General features: G+C 44.5%; 1 protein-coding gene across 1 annotated transcript in view; it reads right to left on the minus strand.

Moving 5' to 3' along the window:
• The window catches only part of XXYLT1 (xyloside xylosyltransferase 1), a 148,392-nt gene that overhangs the window by 100,896 nt on the left and 29,385 nt on the right, over window positions 1-18,111 (minus strand). The gene's annotated exons all lie outside the window — the stretch shown is intronic.

The raw sequence follows: 18,111 nt of genomic DNA on the forward strand, positions 1-18,111 counted from the left end.
GTCGTTGTTTATTGTCAACCTTTTAACTCCCACCACTTAAAAGAAAAAACAAAAAATCCTTTCTTTCTGACAAAGCCCTACTAAACAGGCTCTATGATATAAATGCATGCCAAGGACATCTAATGGAGTTCAATTAATGCCTCGAGGAGTTTGCTGGGCACTAAATTTAGATGTAAGAGTAAACACCTGAGTCTAGGTAAGGTTTCATCCCAGGAGACACCACTTCTAGACAGGAAAGACGTCTAAGGGACAGAATTAAATTAGTTAATCTCCCCAAGGTATAGTTTTTTTTTTTTTTAAAGTTCATTTATTTATTCATACAAGCACTGGGTACAGTCAGAAGCACGGGAGGGTGAGAGAATTCACCAGAGCAGGGCACAGAACAGGCAGAAGGACCTAAGTACACTGCTGAGGGGAACAGCGGGCGGCAGGAGAGGTCTGCGCCCATGTGGGACACTCGCCGATGGGCGGGGATCGAACCTGCACTGCAGAGGCTGCCGGGCAGCTTCGCAACCCAGTGCTCAACCGTTGCGCCACCAGGGGCGGCCCTCCCCAAGGTATAGTTTTAATAGCAGTAGTCTTAGCCAGCTCACCACAAATGTAGGGCTTGCCCTTTACTCCATAGGGAAGGAACTCCAGGAAGTGATGCTTAAATAATCCTGTGTGCTGGCTGGAGGAGCCTGGGGTAGCGGGACCACAGGAGCTGTGCATTCCAGCCACAGCTCTATCTGATCTACAGTTTTTCTTCTGCTTTCCTCTCATTTCCTGAGCTGGGCAGACAGTGACGTAAGGTACTCTGACCCCAGATTGTTCTCCAGAAATCTAGACTCCTGCAAAGGCCTGATGCGGGGAGCTCTGCCAGGCACTTTCCACACTAAATGCCCAAGACACCTCCTGGGCACACGTGGCCACCCCACTTTAGATCCTCAAGAATCTGAGGCTCTGATTGCCAGCACCAAGTCACCGTAGAGGACCAACCAGCTGAAGGTTCTATAGCTAAAACTGCTTGCTCCCATATCTGTCCATTGTGTACAATCTCAGGAAGAGAATCCTGGGGTTGAAATGTCAAGATTTCTTCCAGTCTGCACTCCAATGCTTGATTTTTCTTATGTAAACATCAAGCACTTACTCAGACATTTTGGGATTTAGCTAGACAGAGACATCTCAGAACCAGGAGATGTTGCCTGGCAAAACAGCATCAGACTGACCTAGGTTCTAACTCAACTCGGTCTTTGACCAGATGAGTGATCTAGAGTCACTTCATCTCTCTGAGTCTCATTTTTCTCATACACTTGTAGCAATGCTTACATCCACTGAGCGCTTAATATGTACCAGTCACTATGCTCAGGACTTTACACTGATTAGGTAATTTAATTAGGTAATCCTGAGAACTTTGATTCCCAATTGCATTATAGTCCCATTTATATCATTCTCATTTTACATAAGAAAACTGAGGTCAAGAACATATTTGATCTGTTCACTAAGCTGCAAAGACACAGAGGCAACCTTTAGAAATCCAAGTTAAAAAAAAGAAAAGTTACAAAAGTACTAAGCAAAAGACAGCAATGGCCACGTTCCACAGGTGAGATAGATTTCACAGATTTATCCCAGGCAAGTTACTAAGCAAAAAAACAAATAAAAATTTTAAAAATACAATAAAGAAACAACCAGAACCAGCAGCAGGGGGGAAATATCAGAAACCAGAGTAACTGCAATATATTATCAACATACTAAATTTTCATGAAAAAAATTATCATTTGTAAACTGTGGCCCATATATAGGAAATAAAGTTGTTAATAAAGACTATATTTTAATATACCCAGATGTTGGATTTAGCAGATGAAAACATCAAAGATATTATAAATATGTCCAAAAACTAAAGTAATATAAGAGTATTATAATAATGAATCAACAAATTAGATTTCAAAAAGGAGGGAAAAATTTTTTTAAAGAGCCAAATGAAAATTATGAAGCTTAAGAGTTCAGTAACTGAAATAAAAGCTCACCAAAAGGAGCCTCCCCAGTGGCTCAGCGGTTGAGCGCTGGGTTGTGAAGCTGACCGCAGCCTCTGCAGCGCCGGTTCGATCCCTGGCTGCTCCCCAGCCACCGGAGGAGGGTCCCACATAGCACGCAGACCTCTCCTGCTGCCCGCTGCTCCCTCAGCAGTGTACTTTGGTCCTTCTGCCTGCTCTGCTCCCTGCTCTGGCTCTGGTGAATTCTCTCACCCTCCCGCGCTTCTGACTGTACCCAGCGCTTGTATAAATAAATAAATAAATATTTTATAAAAAAATAAAATAGTTAACTTTCTCCAAAGAACAACAATGAGATAAAATGTTTTGTTAAAAAAAAAAAAGCTCACTAAAAGGATTCACTAGAAGATTCAAATTTGCAAATGCAAGAATTAACTGGAATATAGAGAAATAGAAATTATCTAATCTGAAGAATAGAGAGGGGGAAAAAATCACAGAAAAACAGTCTCAGAGACCTGTGGAATAATATAAAACATACCAATATGTGTGCAATGGGAGTCCCAGAGGAGTGGAGAGAGTAGAAAAAATATTTGTAGAAATAATTATTTCCCATCTTGATGAAAAACATTAATGTACACCACATCCAAGAATCTTAACAAATGATACATTCTTTAATATTTAATATATTAAATGATGTATCTTTAATATATCATTCACCAAGTGAGTGATCTCCCTGAGATGGAAGGTCAGAGAAGGAATAAGAATGACCAACTTAATAAATGTGAATCCAATCTAAATGACTACAGAGAGCATCAGTGAAAACTTGAGAACTCCAGAGCAGTAGCTGGAAGTGGCATTAATGCCTTAAAGTCTGATCACCTCTCTTCATTTGACTTGAGAGTCTAATCAAAAGGGGGAATTGTTTAAAAAAGAAATGACAGGCTCAAAATAGAGTCACTCATGCTAAGGCCAGGTCCCCAAACAAACATATACAATCTTGCAGTTTCAACCTCTACCAACAAATTAGAGTAAACAAAAACTTGGATAAAATGGAACTGTTTAGAAAGACATAGATTACCAAAACTGACCCAAGAAAAAAAAAGATGATCCGAATAGATGTACAAGAAATTGAATTAAGGGGCCTCTGCTGGTGGCACAGCAGTTGAGCACTGGGCTGCAAAGCTGCCCGCAGCCTCTGCAGTGCTGGTTCCGATCCCAGGCCGCCAGGCGAGGGTTCCACATGGCATGACAGACCTCTCTGCTGCGCCCGCTGCTCCCCTCAGCAGTGTATTTCGTCAGTCTGCCTGTTCTGTTCCCTGCTCTGGTGAATTCTCTCATCCCCCTGCGCTTCTGACTGTATCCAGTGCTTGTATAAATAAATAAATCTTAAAAAAAGAAAAGAAACTGAATTAATATTTAAAATCTTCCCACAAAGGAAAGCATAGACCTAAATAATTTCAAAGGTGAATCCTATCAAATATTTAAAGAAGAAATAATACCAACCCTTCACAAAACATTTCAGAATATTTCAAGAACGAATACTTCCCAACTCTTTCTATGAGATCAAACATCAAAAAATAATTCTTGACAAAATATTGGTAAACCCTATCTATGAACATGTAAAAACCATACAAAAGAAGAGTCAAGTGGGGGATCTATCCTAGGAATGCAATGTTGGTACAACATCTAATATTAACTAATATAATGTACCATACTAATAAACCACTCATTTCAATTAAAAAAATTAAAACTCTCAATAAACTAGGAAATGTTTTCATCCTGATAATGGGTATCTATCAGGTTTTTAAGACCTAGAGCCACTCATCATACAAAGATAATGAGAGACTAATGCTTTCCTCCAAAAATTGGAGAAGCCAAAGCAATAGAAATAAAATACCTATACTATTAAAAAATAAAAAACTCTTTGCTCATATGAATTAGATTTTTCAACTCATGTTATTGTCCTAAAGAGTTATACGCACATTTCTTCAATAAAAGAAAAAAATTTTAATTAAAAAAGGAACTAAGTAAACATGAGGGCATGAGGTAGGAGTTCCTAATGCAATCAAACTGGGGCACATATAAGAGGAGGAAACTTGGACACATGGGTGATCAGGCACAGAGGAAGGATCATGTGAGGCTCCCAGAGAATGTGGACAGCAGCCAGCCAAGCAGAGAGGTCTTACAGGAAACCAAGCCTCTGGACAGCAGCTTGGTCTTCTCCCAGCCACACCATGACAGCTCTGACAGCCCTCACACACCTTGCTGAGACTCTCACTGAAAAATGAGTTCTTCATTTAATTGATTTCATTCATATACAGACTCAAATGTTATAGATCATGGCTGTATTCATGGTTTTCGTGTATATATGTGTTAATTCTTGGGTTTCCATGCCCTGTTGTACCATGAATCCAAATTCAGCATTTATTGCTTAATCATGCCAAGCATTGTATTCATTATCTCGATAAATATTAGGCATTGACCAAGAAAACTGAAACAGGACAAGGATGTCTGCTTTTGTCACTTCTATCCAACATTTGTATTATAGGTTCTAACTGGTACAATAAGGCAAAAAAAAAAAATTAAAAATACAATCATCTAGGGCCTCCCCAGTGGCGCAGCAGTTGAGTGCTGGGTTGAGAAGCTGCCCGCAACCTCTGCAGCGCAGGTTCGATCCCTGGCCGCCAGGCGAGGGTCCCACATGGCGCGCAGACCTCTCCTGCCGCCCGCTGCTCCCCTCAGCAGTGTACTTCGTCAGTCTGCCTGCTCTGCTCTCTCCTCTGGCTCTAGTGAATTCTCACCCTCCCATGCTTCTGACTGTACCCAGAGCTTGTATATATAAATAAATAAATCTTTAAAAATATATATATATAATCATCTAATTAAAAGTATTCAATTCTTAAAGAGAGGAAGATTGGAACAGAAGCTTTTTTCATTCACAGAGAAATTATCCTATATGTTAAAAATCTCAAGCTATCCACACAGAAAAACTGCTAGAACTAATCAAATACCACCACAGTTGGGGATTAAAATTGCAGCATATGAATGGGTGTGGGGAGATACATTGAGTTCACTGCACCTAAGAACCTACCCAAGAAAAATGAAAACATGTTCACACAAAAACATACATGGTATGTTCATAAGAGCATAATTTATAATAGTCTCAAACTAGAGGAAGCCAAATGCTCATCAGCTTGTGAACATATGTACAAAAAAGTGATCGCCATACAATGGATGCTAAACGATATCAAAAAGAATTAATTACCTATACATGCTACAATATGAATGAACTTCAAAAAGATTATGCTAAGAACCCAGATGCAAAAGATTATATATTGTATGATTCCATTCATATGAAATTTCCAGAAAAGGAAAATTTATAGAGAAAAAGGCAAATCAGCAACTGCCTCTGGTTAAGGGTGGGAGCTGGGGTTAAGTGCAAACAAGCTCAAGGGATCTTTTTTTGAGTGATGGAAAGGTTCTAAAACTGGATTGTGGTGATAGTTGCACAACTCAGATCATTTTACCAACATTGTTGAATTGTGCATTTACAATGTTTGAATTTCATGACATGTAAATTATATTTCAATAAAGCTGTTGGGGGGGGGAAGACAATGTAAAATTCTTTTTAAACCATGAAATATAGCAGCTGCTATTGTTACACTAGTTGCAAGCTACTGAGTGCTTTGGAGCTGGGCCTTTCCCATTGGGAACCCTTCAGTGATAAACTTTGCTACTGTTTTCATAAGTGTTCCCTTAAATGGATTTATAGAGATCACTTAGAAAAATGCTTGGGTCTTAGTAGGCATTCTATAAAAATTGAGTGTTATCATTATTATTATTTTCATGCTTAATGTAATTAGTATTATTATCACTGTGACGGGCAAGTCTTGTAGAGCTCTGAGAGGGTGGTACTGGGTCCTCCAGGGTGGCTACTGTGGATTTCTCCCCTAGAAGCTCTCATGCAGTCAGAATTGTTCCTAGGAGTCCCATTGAGTAGACACATTTTTTCCATTGGATTGTGTTTCTTTCAGCTTTTTTTGAAAAGTCATCTTTTTCTTATTTGTTCTTTTGTTCTTGCAACCATCCAGATGCCTAGGGCAAGACCATTCCTGATATGTTATAAATGAAGGATACTTGAGTGACAAGCCTTTTGTGTTCCAGTCCCTCAACTCTTCAAGAGTCCCCATTCTGCCCACCCCACCAAGTCCATTCACAAAGCCCTTCCCAGCAGGCTCAGTGCCTCCAGCAGGCAAACAGGATTTGAGCAGGCAAGCAGGATTTGAGCAGCCCTGGACACATCTGCAGGGGTCTCCACTCAGTCTTGCTGCTATTAAAGTATCCAGGATACATCAGTGAGTCTGGGCCTCATCATAACCTCCAAGTTATAGTCCTCTTTGCTCCACACTAGGCTAACCCCATTTTATCTGGGATTCTGCCTTAGTTTCCTGCTTTCCCAGATCACCTACAACTTCCCTTCTACAGGAGACTGAAACACATGCCCCATACAAGGGCCTGAGGAGGAACTGCCATGAGCAAGTACCCTAAATGTTGGCTTCCCAAACCACCCTGGGGGCTGCCACACCCTCCAGAATAAGACTAACAGAACTTTCTACAATGAAGAAAATGTTCCATATCTGTGCTTCTCAGTACAATAACTACTAATTACATTTGGCTGTGAAGTACTTGAAAAGGAATTTTTTTTTCATTTTATTTACTTTTAATTAATATAAATGTAAATGGCCACATGTGGCCAGCAGCTTCCTCCATATTAGCTAGCACAGCTCAGCTCATTACTGAACACAGGCGTAGCTATTCCTCAGGGGGGGCTGCTGGCAGCAGGGTTAAGAGCTCTTAATCTCATACCACTCACCCCACCCCCATCTTCCCAGAGCACACAGGATCATGGCCCTCTCTCCATCCCAGCCAGCACTCCCACTGGACCAGCAACCCCCACATGGACAAATACCCCCTGGAGTAACAAGTGTGTCACGGAGGTCTGAGGACCATCTCTCAGCAACACATCTTAGGAAAAACAGAACCACTGCACTCAGGCTCACACTGCTCACTGCCCAATGAAACTGCTTCTCAAGATCAGGGATGTCCTCCATGCTGCAAAACCAGCCTTCCTTATCGCACTTACCCGTTGTCAGCAACTGACACAAGTGATCATTCTCCCTCTCTAGGAAGGCTCTGTTTACTTGGTCTCATGTCTAAGTTCAGACCAGAAACCCCCAAGATTTCCCCCCCCCACAAAGCACTACAGGTACAAGGGTAGGGAGCTCACAGGGGCCCCACCCACCCGCTACCTTCCATTCAGCTGGAGAGAGGAGCCAAAAAGAGCCACTCTCGCACTAATCACCAGCTTCACACTCAGCTCTTTCTCTGTAAATCAGGCTACCAGAGTAGGACAAATTCATAATGGCCAGTAATCCAGTAGCTATTTAACAGACTTGAAAATACACCACGTACACCACGTTTGCCCAGTTCAGTCTGGCTTGGGATTATAAAAGCTAAGTTACATTTCCTGACTTGGAAGAGCTGTTGAGGGAAACATCCTGGTGCACTCTTAGGAGGGAGGGATGCAATCTAAGGGGGCACGGGTGATTCATAAGAAGAATGAGTAACTCTAAAACAGCAAGCAGGCGCAGAGAGGAATCGTTCATATAGAATTGTCTCCCCATTCTCCAGGAGTTTTCTTAGAAAAGCGTCCATCAGAATCAAGTCCCATAAGCATCTCTTCATGGAAATGTCACGTGCCTGAAGAAAGAGTTCTAGGTCACGTTGATTCCACAGTAAGGAAAGGTTAATGAGTACAAAGAGTCAGAAGCCTGGAAGTCAGGGAAGCTGGTTGTGGGGACATCCCAAGAGATACCACACACATCCCAGCAGTGAACAGCAGATGCTTATCTAACCCCTAGAATGTGCCAGGTATCATCTGCGCACTTTATATGCATTAACTCAATTAATCACAAGCAACTTAGCGGCAGAGATGCATTCAAAATGGGGATGACATTCAGTGCTCTTCGGTTTTATACCACACGACAAAACCTCTAAACATGAACAGTCCAGTTACCAGGGAGAAGGTTCAAGAGGATAGCAGCCACAGTTCTTGAGTCAATTCAGAAAGTGACTCTCTGTACCAGGAGCGACATATCCCTTCTCCATCCGACAGAGAACATTGATCACAATGGAAAATGCAGATGAAAGGCACAGAGTTCTCCGAATAGATACAAAAACCAATTCTCAAGTTAATGAGCAGATATTAGTAGACATTTTGCCAAGCACACTGGAAAGAACAAACCTCAATAAAAATCAACTGATACAGGCTTACTGCTTACAGATACATTTTGATCAAATGCATTACCAGGGACTGAAATTAATCTCCAAAGCAATGACGAGCTGGGACATGGGGATGCTACCATGCTTGGTAGTCAGCCTGGGATGGGAGCAAGCAGGGCCCACAGAAGAGGCCCTGTCACAGGAAGGAAGAAGAATCCAGACCCCAAGCGCACAGCTCCCTCCTTTAGCCACTGGATCAGGGTTCTTCTCACAACTTCTGGAAAAAGGAAGTGGAACTGTATCCAAAGCCCCTCAAAATAACCTTTGTGTACACCTACAATAGAACTAGTCATTTCCAACAAATCTTTTCCCCATCCCCATTATCATCTGCCTGTCTCCCCACTAGAATTCCAGGTGCCTCCTGAAAGATGGTTATGCTGACAAACCTCAGGTTGCACAGATCCCCAGCCCTGCAACAGACTCATGTTAGACTTTAGCAGAGGGCCAGCCCTGCCCTGGGTCACATGTGCTCACTGAAAATAGCAGAATTAAAGATATTATCAATTAGATGTTCTTGTGGACTTATGAGCCATGATGATGTTCCCCAAACTGGTATTTGAGGAACACTGGTGTGTAAATCATTTAGGATAAATGTGATTATAAATATTGTGTTTATATAAAAAAAAGAGTATCTGGCAAAGATATTTATAGGGGAAGGTGGTAAGTGGGAGCAGAGATAAAATAATATAGGTCATGAGTTGGTAACTATTGAAGCCAGGTGATGGCTACACAGTTCATAAGTGAGTCCCTTTACCTTTTTAAAGACTTGAAATTTCCATCATAAAAGTAGAAGAAGGGCGTCCTGGAAGATGGGTGACCCAGTCCTGTTTGCCGAGATGGCCTGCTTATACAGGAGACCACTCTAATCTCCTGACCAGAGGTAGGCCTCACTCAAAAGTGACATCCTGCTGAAAGCCTTCCCCGACTTCTCCAGCCAGGGGTATATACTCTCCACTGCCACACCTCTGTGCTCATCCCCCCTGTATCAGCTACCTACTGCCACTTCATAACAAGTAAACCTACAAGTTAGCAGCTGAAAACAACATTTATTAGCTCACAGTTCTTTGAGACAAAGCAAGCACAGCTCTGGCTCACAGGCTGCAATGTCTTCATGGCCGCACGATTATTGGCCAGAGATGTCAATTCCTTACCTCTCCACGGGGCAGTTCATGACAAGACCACTGACTTCTTCCAGAGTAAGTAAGGGCTCAGAGAGAGGAAGAAGGTATCCATGACTCTCAGAAGCATCATGTCATCACGTTTGCAATATTCTATTCACTAGAAGTAAGTTACTAAATCCAGCCCACATTCAAGCCATGGGCACAAAATCGGAGGCAGTGACATAGGAACCATCGTGGAGGCTGCCTACAATGTCCTCTAAGCTAGAAGGTATCTGTATGACAGGAATTTCCAGAATATGAAGTCGTGAGTCAAAACCCACATCTAATCCACAGCTTTTCCCCTCCCCTCCTGTGCCAATGGCTGCTCTGTGTTTGAGACAGCAGTCACACGCCTGGCCACCTCACACCTTTGCTAAGAGACAGGTCCAGGTGGCCAGGTTTGGTACCAGATGGCCCCACCTGGTCTGTTCCCAGCTGACTGGATCAGCAACAATAACAAAAGACCAACAATTTAAGGCCTGTGGGCTGGCCAGAGATTCTCTTTTGGGTTCTGAAATGGAAAATAGCAGAGTTGATGCCTGTTTTGGAGAAATAACAACAAACCAAAGTCTCACACATGTTTCAGTTCTGAGGGAACAGGAAAAAAAAAATACATTTTTAAAAAGAAGTGAGAGAAAAGAAAATGGAGAAGCAGAGATAGAAAGTTACCATTAGCGAGAGGGAACGAGAAACACTCCCAAAACAGACATGTCCCAGAGCTGCCCCAGGTTCTGACCTCAGACTTCCAGCCCCTCCCATGAAAACCCCTCTTTTCTTGTGTTGATTTGCATGAGAGAGAAGAGGGAAAGAAGAGGACAAGGAGGAGAAAGAGCAGGGAAGGAGAGGGCATGGAGAGTTCCTGGGAGGTAACCAGCAGGGGCCAGGGTACCTGGGGCAAAGGGCTGCAAGAGAGAGAGCATTTACTTGGGGGCAGCCACCCAGTTGGCTCAGTCAGGTGTTCATGCCTACCCCAGGCACTGTTAGTTCCCAAATGCCACGAATCTGTGATTAATGACTAGGATGGACAAATCTTAATCGTGTGGTAGAAGATGCTTTTTAAAAAGTCAACATTGGGGGCCTCCCCTGGTGGCACAGTGGTTGAGTGCTGGGCTGCGAAGCTGCCCGCAGCCTCTGCAGCGCCGGTTCAATCCCTGGCCACCGGCGAGGGTCCCACATGGCGCGATAGACCTCTCCTGCCGCGCCCGCTGCTCTCCTCAGCAGTGTATTTTGTCAGTCTGCCTGTTCTGTTCCCATCTCTGGCTCTGGTGAATCCTCTCACTCTCCCGCACTTCAGACTGTACCCAGTGCTTGTATAAATAAATAAATATTTAAAAAAAAAAAAGTCAACATTGGGCCTCCCCTGGTGGCGCAGGTGGTTGAGCGCAGCGTTGTGAAGCTGTCCACGGCCTCTGCAGCGCCGCTTCAATCCTGGCCGGCCAGCGAGGATCCCACATGGCACGGCAGACCTCTCCTGTCGTGCCCGCTGCTCCCCTCATCAGTGTGTTTCGTCAGTCTGCCTGTTCTGTTCCCCACACTGTCTCTGGTGAATCCTCTCACCCTCCCACGAATCTGGCCTGTACCCCAGTTCTTGTATGTATGGATAAATAAATAAATCTTTAAAAAAACTTTTTAAAAAATAAAATAAAAAATAAAAATTTTAAAAAGTCAACATTGTACCTTCATGGCCCCCCTAACAGTACAGAGGGGAAACCATCACTGACCAATCGTACCCTGCATGTCCACTCAACTCTAAGGGAAAGTGAAAGATGTCCCGGAGCTTAAGGGGCGAGTGGGAGCAGGGCAGGAACCAGCAAAGCCTGGTTGAGAAGTCAGTCCTGAGCTGAAGAAGAGCTGTATGAGGGAGAGAAGAACAACCCAGCTTGGAGGGAAACAAGAGCTGTGCTTGCTCCCTGGGAGACGAGTGATACAGGCGTTTTATCCTCAGAACTCCACACCCACATGTTGATTCCATTCACTTAAGAGTCTACAGGGGTGTTCTCACCCCTAACAGTCCAGGCAGACACAGCCTTGCTGACACCGTGTGAGCTTGGGTAATCTGCCCTCAGAGGGGACCCCTTCTGATAGGCAGAGCTGGTGAGTGGGGGGTTGGGCAGACAAAGGAAGAGCTGAGCAAGCCCAGGAAAGCAGAGTGTGCATTTGACCAAGAACTCCACTTTGGCTGGAGGGCAAGCTGGTTGTGGGGGAGCAGCAAGGAACTACGCTGATGGCAGAAATGGGTCAGACAAGAAAGGTCAAGGTATCAGTCTCTGCAGCTCTCTCTGGAGGCCCAGACATAGCCAGGAACATTCCAAAGGATGTCCAGAGCCAGAGTAAGTGGGTGGGGAAATGAAAAGAAAAGCAGGCCAGAGATTCAGTCCAAGATGGTTAACCCACAGGACCTGGTCACCGGCAATTACACACATAGCTTGAATAAAGAACTTGAGTATTCTCCTGCCAGGAGACAATGTTGAGAAAATGTATCCTTATTGTCAACCACAGAGGTGCTTGCCAAACACACTAGACTGACTGCTTTGGGGTCTGACACCATCTGAAGGGACATCCCTAGGGCATGATAGGCTGACACCACACTGCCCGGCATATCCTTCACCCAGAACACCAGCCCTTCCCCTCCCCCACCCCTGGCCCCTAGTTCCTCAAGGCCAGGCACAAACCCGAGTCACCCTTCTCAAAAAAGCTTCTGCTCTGAACTCTGACAGAACTGGCAGCATCTGGTCCATTCTCCATGCAGATAATCCCACACGAGCTCCTTTGAGCTCAGGCCCAGTACCAATGCTGCTCCACCAACTTCCACCCTTGGCTTTATGAAGATCCACTGGTTTGGATTCCTCCCCACACCCAGAAGGTAAATTCCCCCAGGGCAGGGTGGCAGCACCCACCCCAGCACCCTGTGCACAGTGGGAGGAGAGCAGACCCTTCACGGGTGACAGGTGATGAGGTGCCTATGATAAATACTACTTGACCTCCTGACAGCAATAAAAGAGGGCTGATGTCTGACTGGTAGCCAAGAATTTAAAATAGGATCCTGAAAGTTAAAAGGCAGAGTCTAATGGAAGGGACCAAAATGGAAGCTATTACTATTCAATCATTTTGGCAACTGTCTTCATTAACTTACTAGGAGCTTCAGCACTAACAGGAAGTGGTCTCCATCACATTCTATTTTTAGCATTTTATGACAAATTTGCTCATCTGTCCCTCTTAAGAATGAGAGAATTCAAAAGCTTCAAGTTTGCTCCACTGAACCTGCCAGAAAAGAGTTTTCACTAAAATCACTGGACACATGTTTAGAACCTTTGTTCAGTGTTGACTCAGATGTTTTCACTCAGTCAAGTTCCTGAATGTCTGCTTTTCCCTTTTGTTTCTTCCACACGAGACCCCTGCCCCTCACGCCATGCCCGATGCTGGAATGGGGCACCACTGCAGACACCAGGAACCCACTTGTATCCTCGGGTCTTAGTAGACCCATTAGGAAACAGATGACCAGAAAATTCAAGTCCCTGGTTGTGCTAACCCATGAGAAAAACCCTCGTTCTTGGATTCTCTCCCCAAGCAGTTCTAAGAGATCTTAAAAAAAAAAAGTTCTGAAACTGGATCTGGTATACTGAGGTGACTCCCAAAACAGCACAGTTCAAGATACAATCCTAACAAAAAGTTATTCATTTAATTCACTTGACCAATACTTACAAAGTTCCTGGTTGTGTTCTAGGCACTGGGAACTCAACAGTAAACAAAATATAAAATTTCCTGCCATGGTACAGCTGACTTGGGGTGGGTGGGAGAAGGTGAAAACAATAAAATACTTTCTCTGTCAGGTACCCTACCCAGAAACACTGCCGCTTACAGTCCCAGGTGGGGCCAAACATATTGTGCTCTACTGCCATAGGAGGCCAATCTGCACCCTGGATTTTTTCCAGCCCCTCAGCTATAAGTGAGGACTTCCCACATGGGCAGGGAAGGGTCATGCTCAGTCACAGTCAGTGGTGACAAAGTTAGAAAATTCTAGCCAGCTGCACCTGGTGTGACCTTTTGGAGACACACCGAACAGGCTGCTTCTTCTTTTCAGAAGGCCCTGTAGAAGGCAGTGAGTCAGCTCCGGCATGTGGCCCAAGTTACTTTAGGGCTGGCTTTCAGGATCCCTGGCCGCCCTGTGGGTCACTCCAGCTTGTCAGTACCCCCAGGGTGCCCTGCCAGCAGAGTGGCACCACACACACATCTCTCTCCTTCTGAACCATTGTGTCTCATGTTTCATGATCTGGGACAAGCCTTCCTAAGCTTCTGGGTCTGAGGCAAACCTGGGCATGCCCAAGGCTACTTCAAATCCATTCAGGAGGTGGTGAAGGTGTAAGCAACAAAGCAAGTGAATAATGGAAATAACACACTCGCTAACAAGCTCCATGAGTGAGAAGAGGAAGGACACACTGACAGGAGGAACTTTCTCTGAAAACTGAGGCTTCTTGGCCTCACCGCACCAACAGAAAGCTGCACAAGTGTTGTCTATGAATTACTCTGATTTTAGGGCAACATTTCTTAAAGGGAGCTTAGTGAAACAAGCCTATTTCAGAATGTGAGTAGGTATTCCTTGAAAAAGTATTCTGTGATAAACTGAGAGATGTTGGGCTAAACAAAGCAAAACTTTTTTTTTACCTCAGTATTTGTCAGAGTTTTTGATTTGCTGCCATGTACTTAACCCTCTGAGGAGAAAGGCACTAACATCTAGAACTGGGCGTCTCGACGTGCCAGGCATTATGACTCTTCATATACCATCTCCTTCAGTCTTCATCCAACCTACAATGCCACCCCAGTTTTCTAAAGAAAACATGGAGGCTCAGAAAAGTTAGGCTATTCAGCCCAGGTTGGAGAATGTGGCCTAGGCCCAAGTCTCAGCAGGACATGGCCCTCCTCCAGCTGGTAAGCTTGAGAGGTAAAGAGAGAAAGAAAAGGTGCCCCTTCCCCGGCGCTGCTTCAGTGAGCCACTTCCTGTGTGTCAGGAGGGAGAAGAAACTCCAAGAGAGAGAAGGCCAGTCACCCATGTGCATGTGACTTTTCACACAGTGACCCTGCCTACCAGTGAACAGGGGTGCAGATTCGGATCTGTCTCACCCCCTGTGGTGAGGAGTCAGGAAACGACATCAGCTCTCCCTCTCCCTACATCAGACAGACAGACAGTCACAGGCAGAGTGTGAACTTACTCCCAGGCCTGCTGACCCCATGTTCACACTAAACCACCCCCCCCATCTGTCCTCTGGCCATTCCCGCCCTGCTATAAGCAGAGACCATAGAACTAACTGTGGGTACAGCACATGGAAGCCAACCCTGCCACATTAGGATTTCAGAGTCTGGCAAACCAAGTGAAACATTATCGATGAGTTTAGAGGGTTCCTTTGTTTCTGCTTTCTCCTGATATTGAGGCTGATGGGGTAGAGTAGAGACCACCCAGGACCCTCAACCCTTCTCTACCACATTCCAGGTTCCAGAATGCATATACATCCCCCTGTAACACCCCTCCCATAAGATCCTTGTCTGCTTCACTGATGGGTAATTAAACATTGATTATTTTAATTAGCTTCTTGATTTGGTTTCAAACAGAACAAAGTAATGAAGTTCCATACACTGGCCTTAAAAGCCTTCTCTGTTTTATGAGACTGCCAAGAAAGCACAGTAGAGAGCATATAAGAACTCCCACGGCAGTGAGTAAAAATACAAAAAACAGAGAGCAAAGAAATCCAAACTGAATATGGCTTTTACTATATTTCTCAAATTTCACTAAAGGGAAAAAGGAGATGGAATTTTAATGGCTTTCTGCAAAAAGCTGCAAACTGTGTTTTGAAGCATGAATGAATGATTGAATGAATGAATGACTGAATGAGAGCGCCCAGTTGGATTTTTCCATTTTGATTTTGTCCACAGTGTGCAGGTTTTTGGTCCTTTCTCCATTCTTTTCATCTTGCCTGTGAACCTGGGCTAGGACACACCCCCCTCAAATACCTCCTCCTCTGTGGAGCCCTTTTCCTTCCTGCCAAATGTTTGTGACTCATTCTTTTCTAAACTCTTAGCACTGAGTGGTTCTCCCCTGTAGCCCTCATGATGTACTGCCCAGTTGCTGGAAAATGCCACCCCCTGTGAGCTCATGAAATAGCAACCCAGCAAATACCTCCGAGATACCCAGGATAGGCAGCACCATGTCATGCAAACATAGGACTATTGTCAAAAGCTTGACCATAAGACAGAGTCTTCCAGAAAAGTGTGTGGGCTTTGGCCAGCCTCATGTACTGCACCTGCCTTCCCTGTGCAGGGAGAAGCCCCCCACAACCATGGACCAGGCATAGAGCTCAGTCTCTGTAAGGGACTGTTTCTAGGCCCCTTGTCACCAAATCAGAGCAAACAGGTCCTTAGAGCCCTGGGACATGGGAGAAGGGAGCTGTTAATCCTTATGGAGCTGTTCTCCATTCCATCTTGCGCCAGTTGGATAAAAAAATGGTTTCTTTTCCATTGTGTTAGATGCTGCCAATGGTGACAAACCTAACTCCACAGACAGAAGGAGATAAAAGCCCTAAGGGCGTGAGTGAGGAACAGAGGGGACTGTGTGCCTGTGTTGGACACATGGGCAGGCAAGTGTGAGCAGCAGAACTGGTCACACACGCCCCCCTCAAGCAAGCAACATTGAGAAAAACAAGGTCTGACCAAAATTTGAGCTGGAATGTCCTACCTGCAGGGCCCCTTTGTCTAGCACCCTGCAGATGTGGTCTGGGCAGTGCTAGTCCAGGGGAAATAAACGCACTGGGTTGACCACAACCTACCTACCCTGCACAGGCCCCCTGCTCAGGGCACAGACAGGGGCCAAGATGGAGAGAGAAGATGATTACGTAAGCCACTGGGGGCTGTGTGGGTGTAAGGGGCTGGACATCCAGCTCTGGACAACAGAATGAGCAATGGCCAAGGAGTCAGAAACCAGGGAAGGAGGCCCAGCTTGCACTAGAATGTGGAAAACTGGCCTGACCTCAGCTTCTCACTTCCTCTCCTGTTAAGTGGTGACAACAACTGTCCTGAAGCTTCTATGTGGCTGCCTGAGGCCCCTACAAGAGGTCAGACATCTGTTAGCCTCTCCCAAGTGCAAGTGCAAGCTAAGGACACTAGACACAGTTCGGGGGCAGGGGGTTCATACATATTGACTTTGGAAGAATCACCTTTGGCCCAGTAATTCTATAATTCTACCCTTTGGCCCACTATTTCTACCCTTTGGCCCACTATTTCTACCCGGGCAGCACCCCTGTAGTTGACTTTTCCAGGCTCTGAAACCGCCATGCCTTGTATCAGAGAGAAGAGTTCTGTTGAAACACAAGGAAGAGGGAGCGGGTGCCAGGGTGTCCTTTGTGTGGCAGAGCTTGCCGCACAGTGTCCTTCTCCCTGAAGGGACCAAAAAAGTGTCCTTCTCCCTGAAGGGACCAAAGCCCAGGAAATCCTTTAATTGTACATCAGAGTTTCAAAAAAAAAAAAAAAAAAGTCTAGTTCAGTCAATTTGCACCTGTTATATCTAGAGTGATATTTTAAAGTTAGATAGGTACAGGTTTAAACTAGAAAGAACGAAAGAACAACGTAATAATTTGGATGGAGAGCCATCTAGTCCAACCAACCATTTTACAGATGAGCAAACTGAGACCCCAGGGGGTGCACGCCAGGGACAGCATCAGGGCTGAGCCCAGATGCACTGAGTCCAGAGACAGCACAGAGCACAACTCGGCTGCATCCTGGCAAATAGGCCCCGGAAGCATGCGGCCCCGGGCTTGCCCGGGTAGAAATAATGTTAATGAGAGAAAAGAATCTTTATGCATGTGGATATTTAGCACAGTAAAATTTATGGTCGAAAAAACTAGAAAGCATCTAGGAAGCTGAGAACAGGAAAATGATACAGTGAACTAAGGTTCATCCACTTCAAAGGAATCATTCAATAAAATTTCAAAGCCTGTGATTGCACAGAAAATGGTGATGAGTGACATTAACTGAAAGTCATCAGACAGTTTTCCCTGTGCCATGTCCTTCATTAGGTATTTAAATGATGGTTCCATTTCACATTTTGATATACATAAAAAAGACTCAGAATACCTTAAATATATAGTATAACTCCTATTTTGCTTCCATTTTTAAAAAGCTCTACAACAGAATAAATGGTGATGATTTTTATGTGGTAGTAAAGGGACAATAGTTTTGTATTTTAATGTAGCTTTCAGATTTTTTTTAATAGATATTACTTTTAAATAGAAAAAGGAGTATACATACTTTAAAGATGGCTCAGGCACAGAAAGGAAACCCTCCTGCTACAGAATGTGGAAGAAGGGACGGGCTTTGATGCAGAGAAATAACCTGGATTTCTGGGGCAAACACCAGACATAACTCAGGGGAACACAAGCTTCTCTCACCCCTAAGCTTCCAATCCAAGGATAGCGAGACCTGCCAGCACTTCCACACCAGCCCAACCTACCAAAGACCAGGAAAAAGTGTCCTTCTCCCTGACGGGACCAAAGCCCAGGAAATCCTTTAATTGTACATCAGAGTTTCAAAAAAAAAAAGTCCAGTTCAGTCAGTTTGCACCTGTTATATCTAGAGAGATATTTTAAAGTTAGAAA

The sequence above is a fragment of the Talpa occidentalis genome, unplaced genomic scaffold (assembly GCF_014898055.3).
Source record: "Talpa occidentalis isolate TD23 unplaced genomic scaffold, MPIMG_talOcc4v2.1 talOcc4.4, whole genome shotgun sequence".
NCBI lineage: Eukaryota > Metazoa > Chordata > Mammalia > Eulipotyphla > Talpidae > Talpa > Talpa occidentalis.